Below are 8,055 nucleotides of genomic sequence, written 5' to 3'. Positions count from 1 at the left end.
GTAAACATCCGATCCGGCTGAGCCCCGACTATATACAAATTTATACAAATTGCTCAGAACAGAAAATAAATTACAACTTCTTACAATAAAAAATAATAAACATAAAATAATCATAATAGAAATATAAAATAACTATAATAATTTATTTTATTATTTTTTATATTTTTAAAAATTTAAATTTTTTTTTTTTTTTTTAAATTTATATATTTTATATATATATATATATATATATATATATATATATATATTATATTACACACATATATGAGAAAACACAAACCTATACTAACCCTACCAATCTATCTATCCCATCACCTTCACCCAGGGCCAACCACCGCCTCTTGTCCCTCCATGAGGCCAGCCCTTCCTCCACCACCCACACCCAGCCCCTCGCCTCATGTCCTCCTATGTCCGCATAGTCCAGGGCTGGATGCAGGCCTCCCCACACAAAAATATGAACCCCCCCCACCCCATCCCACCCAACCTAACTACACCCCACTTACCCTATCATACAATATATACATCTTATAACAACCATATCAATCTATACAAACCAATTTTATTAAAATACACCCGAAGGCCCAAGTTCAGTCATTTGCAAACCTTTCTTCAAAAACTCATCTTAAATACAAAACAAAAACCTAATGTGAAAGCCTCAGCCCAACACCAGGAAAAGTGCTACTGAGGCTAAGGCACATCAAAGGTGAAGCCTCTCCAGAGGTAAGAGACCCCATCCGTACCCACCTTCTCGCACTCAAGAGAGCGAACCTTCGCCAGGTCACCTAGAATGTTCCTACACACCTCTTCCACAGGGAGGACTTTCTGCTGGGTTGAAACTAAACACCGTGCGTTCCATGTGAAGTACCTGATCACTATGCTAACTATAAAAGCTGTGCATGGGTCCCTTTCTCCCAAACCTTTGAATGCTCCATAAGCCCATTCCGCATAGGAGAGGTTGGCTAGCCTAGGCCAGCCAATGGATGCACCCACCCGTTTGTATACCTCTGTATTAAAGGGACACTGAAGCAGGAAGTGCTCCATACTTTCTAGTATGTCGCCACACTCCTCCCGGGGACAACCCCTTTCATCAGAGTTCCTGTACTTCAAGTTGTCTCTTACATACAGCTTACAGTGAAAGCAGCGCCAAGCCAAGTCCCAAAACTTCAAGGGGATCCTTGCCGAATTTAACAACTGTAACCCCTTGTCTAGATCCCGGCTTGGGCAATGCTTAAGGGCCAGGGGCTTCCGGAGGTGGGTCAACAAGACCCTATCGTCAAGGGATCTCCTTGACTGGGTCTTGATTTCCCTCACTCCCAAACCGCACTGGCGGATCACCTTCAGAATCGGGGTGACATAAGCCGGAAGATATCCATGAGGTGTACGCAAATCCTTCACTTGCCCTCCTGTCTCCCACTCCTGGAAGAAAGGCCGAAACCAACCCCTGCAAGAGACTACCCACGGAGGAGCCCTCTCTTTCCAGAGGTTTGCCAGGTTGATCTTAACAAAGGTGTTCACAAGGAACACCACTGGGTTGACCATACCCAACCCCCCTAATCTCCTCGTACGGTATGTCACCTCTCTCTTGACTAGGTTCAGCCTATTCCCCCATAACAGTTGAAAGAACAGACTGTAAAGCCGAGTCCAGAGAGGTTCTGGCAAGGCACATACACTGGCCAAATAGATAAGCAAAGGGAGAATGTAAGTCTTGATCAGGTTCACCCTTTCCCTGAGGGTCAAAGACCAACCCTTCCACTGGTCAACCTTCTGAGCGGCGATCGTGAGCCTGCTGTCCCAATTTTGGGTGGGATAATCCCCATGGCCGAAATGAACGCCTAGGACTTTGGCTGACGACTGGGGCTCTGGGAGGGTGCCCGGGAGACCGAAAGATGGATCACCCCCTCCCAGCCAGAGACTCTCACACTTATCCCGGTTAATCATGGACCCGGAGACTTCCGAGTAGCGTTCTACCTCCGACATCACGTATTCCGCCCCCCCTCCCGAGGACACGAAAACAGTGACGTCATCGGCATACGCCACCACCCTCAGAGTGGCTTCTGGCTCCTCCAGACTCATCCTGACTCCCGCTAACGGTCCCCGATCAATCCTCCTAATAAAAGGATCAATCGCAAACACGTATAAGAGCGGGCTCAATGGACAACCCTGGCGGACTCCAGACCCGACCTCAAAAGGGCTGCCAGACCAACCGTTCACCAGCGGGAAACTCTCTGCCCCTGCATACAAGATCTTTAGCCAATCGACAAACCCTCCCGGCAGGCCATATTTCAGAAGGACTGCCCAGAGGTACTCGTGGTTAACCCGATCAAAAGCCTTTGCCTGATCTAAAGCCAGCATGTACCCCTTCCAGCTACCCGCCCTACTCTGCTCCACTGCCTCTCGGACACCGAGCACAGCACTAAACGTGCTTCGGCCTGGAACTGAGCAATGTTGGGTCTCCGAAAGGAGCCGGGGTGCAAACTGCACCAGCCGTTTAAACAGTATCTTGGCCAGGATCTTTCTGTCCGTATTGAGAAGCGCTATGGGAGGCCAATTCTCAATACGGCTCGGATCTTTACCCTTTGATATAAGGATCAGAGCTGACCTCCTCATTGACTTCGGCAGAGCACCCGAGGAAAGGCACTCATTGAATACCGTAGTCAAGAGGGGAACCAAGGAGTCCTTAAAGGTCTTATAAAACTCGGATGTTAAGCCATCCGGGCCTGGCGACTTCTTTAGGGCAAGCCCTTCGATCGCCAGGCTGACTTCCTCTTCTCTGATTTCTTCTATCAAAACGCCAAGAGAGAGGTCTACTCTTGACTCAGGGATGGTTTCAGCCAGGAAAGCCGAAATCCTGTCCCGATTCAGATCCTTCTTCCTCAAGAGGCACGAGTAGAAGGACTTGACGATTTCTAAGATCCCTGATCTGGACCTATCCAGAGATCCCGTACCATCGACCAGTCCCGTCACCAACTTACTTTTCACTGACATCTTACAGTTTCTGTAAGGGTCGGGCGAGCGGTACTTCCCGAAATCCCTCTCAAAAACCAAAGATGTGTGCCTATCGTACTGGCACCTCTTAAGCAAAGATTTCACCCTGGAGATATCCTCTCGGCTACCTCCAGTCGAGACCAGTTGTTCGAGTTTCCTCCTCAGACCCTGATACAAGCGGTACCTGTCCAGGGACCTGAGGCTCGAGAGCTGGCGGAAGAATTTTGCCACCCGATCTTTGAATATCTCCCACCACTCAGACTTAGTGTCACAAAGATCCAGCAACTCTACCTGACTCTGAAGGAAGTCCTTAAAGGATTGTCTCACCTCTGCTTCCTCCAGGAGGGCCGAATTTAGCTTCCAATAGCCTCTTCCCATTTGGGGGGATTCTGCAACATTCAAAGAGAACATAATCATACAGTGATCGGAGAATTCCACCTCTACCACCTCTAAAGGTGAAAAGGTAGTCTCCTCCTTTAAATAAAACCTGTCTATTCTAGACCTAATCTGACTACCTCTATAATAAGTGAAACCACCGTGGCTTGGGTGTGCCTAATGTGGACATCCACCAGGCGAGCCTCGCTAGCTATGCTATTCAGGGATACACTATCATAAGCCAGCCGGTTTCTGGCGCCTCCCCGGTCTTGGGACCTTGTGACTGTATTAAAGTCCCCGCCAAAGACCACCTGCCGACTCGTAAAAAGGAAAGGTTTGATCCCCATAAAGAGACGCTTCCGATCCCACCTGGTTTGGGGACCATAGATGTTTATCAGGCGAAGCTCTTGACCCTTCATGAGGACATCTAAAATCAAACACCTCCCCATTTCTAACTCAATCACTCGTCGGCTTTCTACTGGTGCGGTAAAAAGAACCGCCACTCCGCTATACGGCTCAGCCGCAAGAGACCAATATGATGGACCGCACCTCCACTCCTTTTTTGCTTTATACACAGCCGCCAAATCTGGCAGCCTGGTCTCTTGCAAAAATAAAATGTCAGCTTCAACCCGGCTGAGAAAATCAAAGGCTGCAAACCTAGCCGCATCCGATTTAATACTGGCGACATTAATGGTCGCCAGCGTCAACGGAGTGAGTGCCGCCATACAGAGTGATTAAGTTAGACGGCCTTCTTCCTTCCCTTCCCCTTCTTGTTCTTCTTCTTACCCCTCTTGGGGCTACCCCCTAAGGTGGCACGATCTCTTTTGAGAGAGACAGTGGTGTCCATCTCATTAGTCACCACCGCCTCCCCCTTCGCACCACCCTTGTCATTCCCATTCCCAGTGTCTGGACCCGCCCCACCTCCCGAGGACCTTGCATCCTCACCGGAGGGAGGCGCGGGCCCTTCCAGAGGCTCCTTCTCTTGCCCCTCCGGCCCCCCACCTTCAACCTCCTCCCCGGAAGAAGAGGAGGCGGAGATCTCATCCAAGGTGAGGTACCGGTTGGAAAGATCCAGGGGAAGAGAGTCAGGATTAGAGAGGTCCAGGGGGGAGCTGGCTTTGCCTTCCACAGGCACTCTAGTCGGGCTAGATCTTTTTTTGGTCAGACGTTTCCTTCTTATTCTTTTAGACTCTGTCTCACTCCCCTCTGTTGCACTCTCGTAGCAAGAGGACAGAGTCACCTCGGAACGGTCTAGTCTCCTGAGTTCCTCATTCCCCTCGATATCCCCCACGGTCTCAGCTCTAGGAGAGGCATTCTCCTGGGAGGGCTCAGGCATCACCCCAGGACGGGGTTCCACCTGCCCCCTCTCTATTTGACGCCTCTCCCTCCGTCTCTGCTGGGACGGGCCGTCTTTTCTCTTCATCGACCCCACTGCCCTGTCGCCTTCGCCAGCACTCGCCTCGGCGGTGGGGGCCTCCCGGCTCGCCTCCGCGCGTGCACGAGCCACGTTGGCGACAGAGCGAGGGCAACGACTGAACGGGTGCCCTAGCTCACCACACAGGTTGCATCTAATCTGCCCACAAGATGCAGCTAGATGGCCTTCACCCCCGCACAATGCGCACCTCTGCACTTGGCAGCTGGCGCTGAAGTGCGAAGGGCTGCCGCACTTGTAACACAGCTTAGGCTGCCCCCTGTAGAACACCATGATCCTATCCCGACCAAGGAAAGCAGATGATGGTATGTGGGAAACCGACCCCCCTGAATGTTTCAACTTAATCTGAAACGTCCAGGCACCCGACCAGATGCCAAACTCATCCAGGTTCTTGCTAGGAAGACCCTGGACGTCCCCATACCTGCTCAACCAGGTCAAGATGTCAACACAAGAAAGTGACTCGTTACGGGTGAGAACGGTCACCTTCTTGACCTCATTCTGGCGTGTTATCGCTTGCACAAAAAACCCCTGCCAGTCCGGCTGGTCTTTTGCCAGTTCATACCCAGACCAAAAAAGTTCAAGACCCTCTGGCCGGGCAAAACTGACATCAAACTCCCGGGTGCCATACGGATGTATCAGGGCAAAGATGTCACATGCCCTGATGCCCATCCGAAAGAGAAGCTCTGCCACCCTCTTTCTGGTAGGGCACGCTTCATTGCCTCTCCACTTCAGACAGACAACATTCCGCCTGGTTGACCCGGGGCCGGTTGTGGGTGAGGACCAGGTGGTCTCGCCCCCGCCTTGCTCTCGGAAGGCACGCAGGCCATGCCTGTCTATCCAGAAGGATAGATCCACCTGCTGCCCCCCTACTGTAATGGAATTCTCCCCTCTCCTAAGAGCCTCTAAAAGTTGCCGCTGCAATTTACCGTCACCAGACATTGGTAATGGGGAGGACAATGGGGACCGCCCCTCCCCCCCTGCGCCGGCAACCACACCAGCATAACTTCTGCCAGGCGTAACCGACGCAGGAGGGGCAGCCGGACCGGGCCCACCCCCATCCCCCCCAGACCTATCTACAGCAGGTGCCACTCCAGACCCCTCTGAAGGGGCTACATGAGGCGCACCGGCCACTTGTACAGTGGGCGGCCGACCTCCAACACTCACCCCTCCATCAGGGCCCAGGGCAACACCAACACCACTAACAAAAACTGTATTTACACAAGTGACCACTTCTTCAGTGGCCACTACCACACTCTCCCCTCCCCCCACACACACTGCTGGGCCAGAGGGGACCGAGGTCACATTATTTGTTTTGTCCAGCATCTCCTTGCTGGACACATCTTTAACAGTCTTTCCTGATTTTTCAGTCTTTCCTGATTTTTCGGGCCGGCGGGCTGTAGAACCACTGGTCCCAGCCACGCCGGCCTTATCCACTTGACGGACAGTGCAGGAGGGAGGGGCGGTGCGCACCACACTCTCATCAGGACCGCCCCCTCCCTCTCTGCCTACACACACACTGCTCTGAGCTCTTTTCTGGACATCCGAAGCCCCACCCCCTCCACCCCTGACCACTCCCACTGCGCCTCCACTCCCCGCCGCCACGACAATACCAGCGGAAGGGACTGAGGTGGAGCAGACCGGGGCAGAGGAGACCGGAACCCCGGCAAGGACTTGGGCATACAAACTCGGAGGGGCGGAGGCAGCCACCTCGCACCCTCCCCCTGCAACTCCGGATCGGGACACCGCTGTACCCGCGGTCCCACCCCCTCCACCCACAGCCGTCCCCACCACCCCCGCCCCCCTGTCCCCCACTGCCATGCCAAAACCGGCAGGGGGGGCTCCAGGGCGCACGGGAGCGGCGAAGCAGACCGGGGCAGAGGAGGCAGACCCCAGGACAGGGATCCCGGCAACAACCTCTGCAAGGGGGTCAGTGGCAGCCACACCGCCCCGCCGCACCTCCACCCGGCACTTGTCCAGTGCCCCAGCAGAGGCGGGCGGAGCCATCCGACCACCAACCATGTCCCCCTCGCCGCCCGCCCCGGGAGCCTTCCTGTCTGGCCCCTCCAGCTTTTCCTCACCGCCCCTGTTACCGCAAACAGGGACGGCGTCCTGCGCCATCTTTGCCACATCTGTCTCCCCACTCCTACGCACCGATCCCACAGCAGAGACCGGGCCAGGGAGGATGGTGGGGTTCGTGCCCTGAGCTGGCTTTTCAGCTGGCCCAGGGCACGCAGGGTGGGTCACATAGACATACCTCACCTCTGGCTTTAATGTCTTTGCCTTTCTCTTTTTTCCTATTGGCTCATCTTCAGGCAATTCGTCACCAAAGCAAATGTCCTCACTAATTTTGGGGGACTCCAGGTGGCGTATTTCGGCCATAAGCTGCCCCCCAACTCCGCTGTTCTCACTGAACTCGCCTTCTTCATCAGAACTAGTGGGTGGCAGGCATACCTGCTCTGCGGTGATGCCAGTTTCCGCAGGCTGCCCCCCCATGTCCAACTCTTCCTCCTCACTAGAGGAGTCATCTTCTTGCTGCTTTTTGTTTCCAGCCATTTCATTAAACCTTTGATCGTTCATGAGCTTTTCCTTGAAGGGACCACTGTTCTCCAGAATGGCCCCCATTCTTTCCTGCAGCTCTTTAATCACTTCTTTTAAGACTTTTATTTTTCTCGATATTTCTGGCCTGTTTTTTCTGGCTGCTTTGTCCACCTTCCCCCTCTCAAGCTTCAGGTTCTCCCTCACCTTCTTGAGGGTCCTATTCGCTTCCTCGTACTCCCGGAGATAGGCCGTGATCCGGGAGCTGTAAACGGCGATTAGTTCCTTGGGCTTCATGTTGCCCCAGTCAGCCTCAACCGGAACCGTCCCATCCCCAGGAGCACTCCGCGTACCTCTTGGAGGGCTACTGTCCGCCCTCCTGGAACTGCCGGCGATGGACACGGCTTCACCTCCGGGGGCTGCAGGGGCCGCTGCACCACGACTCCTGCTGGATCTTCTGACCCCCGAGGCGGAAGATGGAACTGAGGCCGGTAGCTCACCTCCCCTACCTCCCGCCGGCCTACCCCGGGAAGCAGGATCCTGGGTCTTCAGTCGCTTCATTGCCCAGGACCCCACCACCTCCCTGGGGAGAGAGGCAGGGCCTGGGCTGGGATAGATGGAAAAATCCCTGGAAGCGGCTGGACAATCAGCAGGAGCTCCTCCAAACACGACCACACCCGTCCACTGACTCCTGCACACACGACCACACCCGTCCACTGGCTCCTGCA

The sequence above is a fragment of the Bufo bufo genome, chromosome 1 (genome assembly GCF_905171765.1).
Source record: "Bufo bufo chromosome 1, aBufBuf1.1, whole genome shotgun sequence".
NCBI lineage: Eukaryota > Metazoa > Chordata > Amphibia > Anura > Bufonidae > Bufo > Bufo bufo.
The sequence above is the reverse complement of the archived record's forward strand: the minus strand, read 5'-3'. Positions refer to the sequence as shown.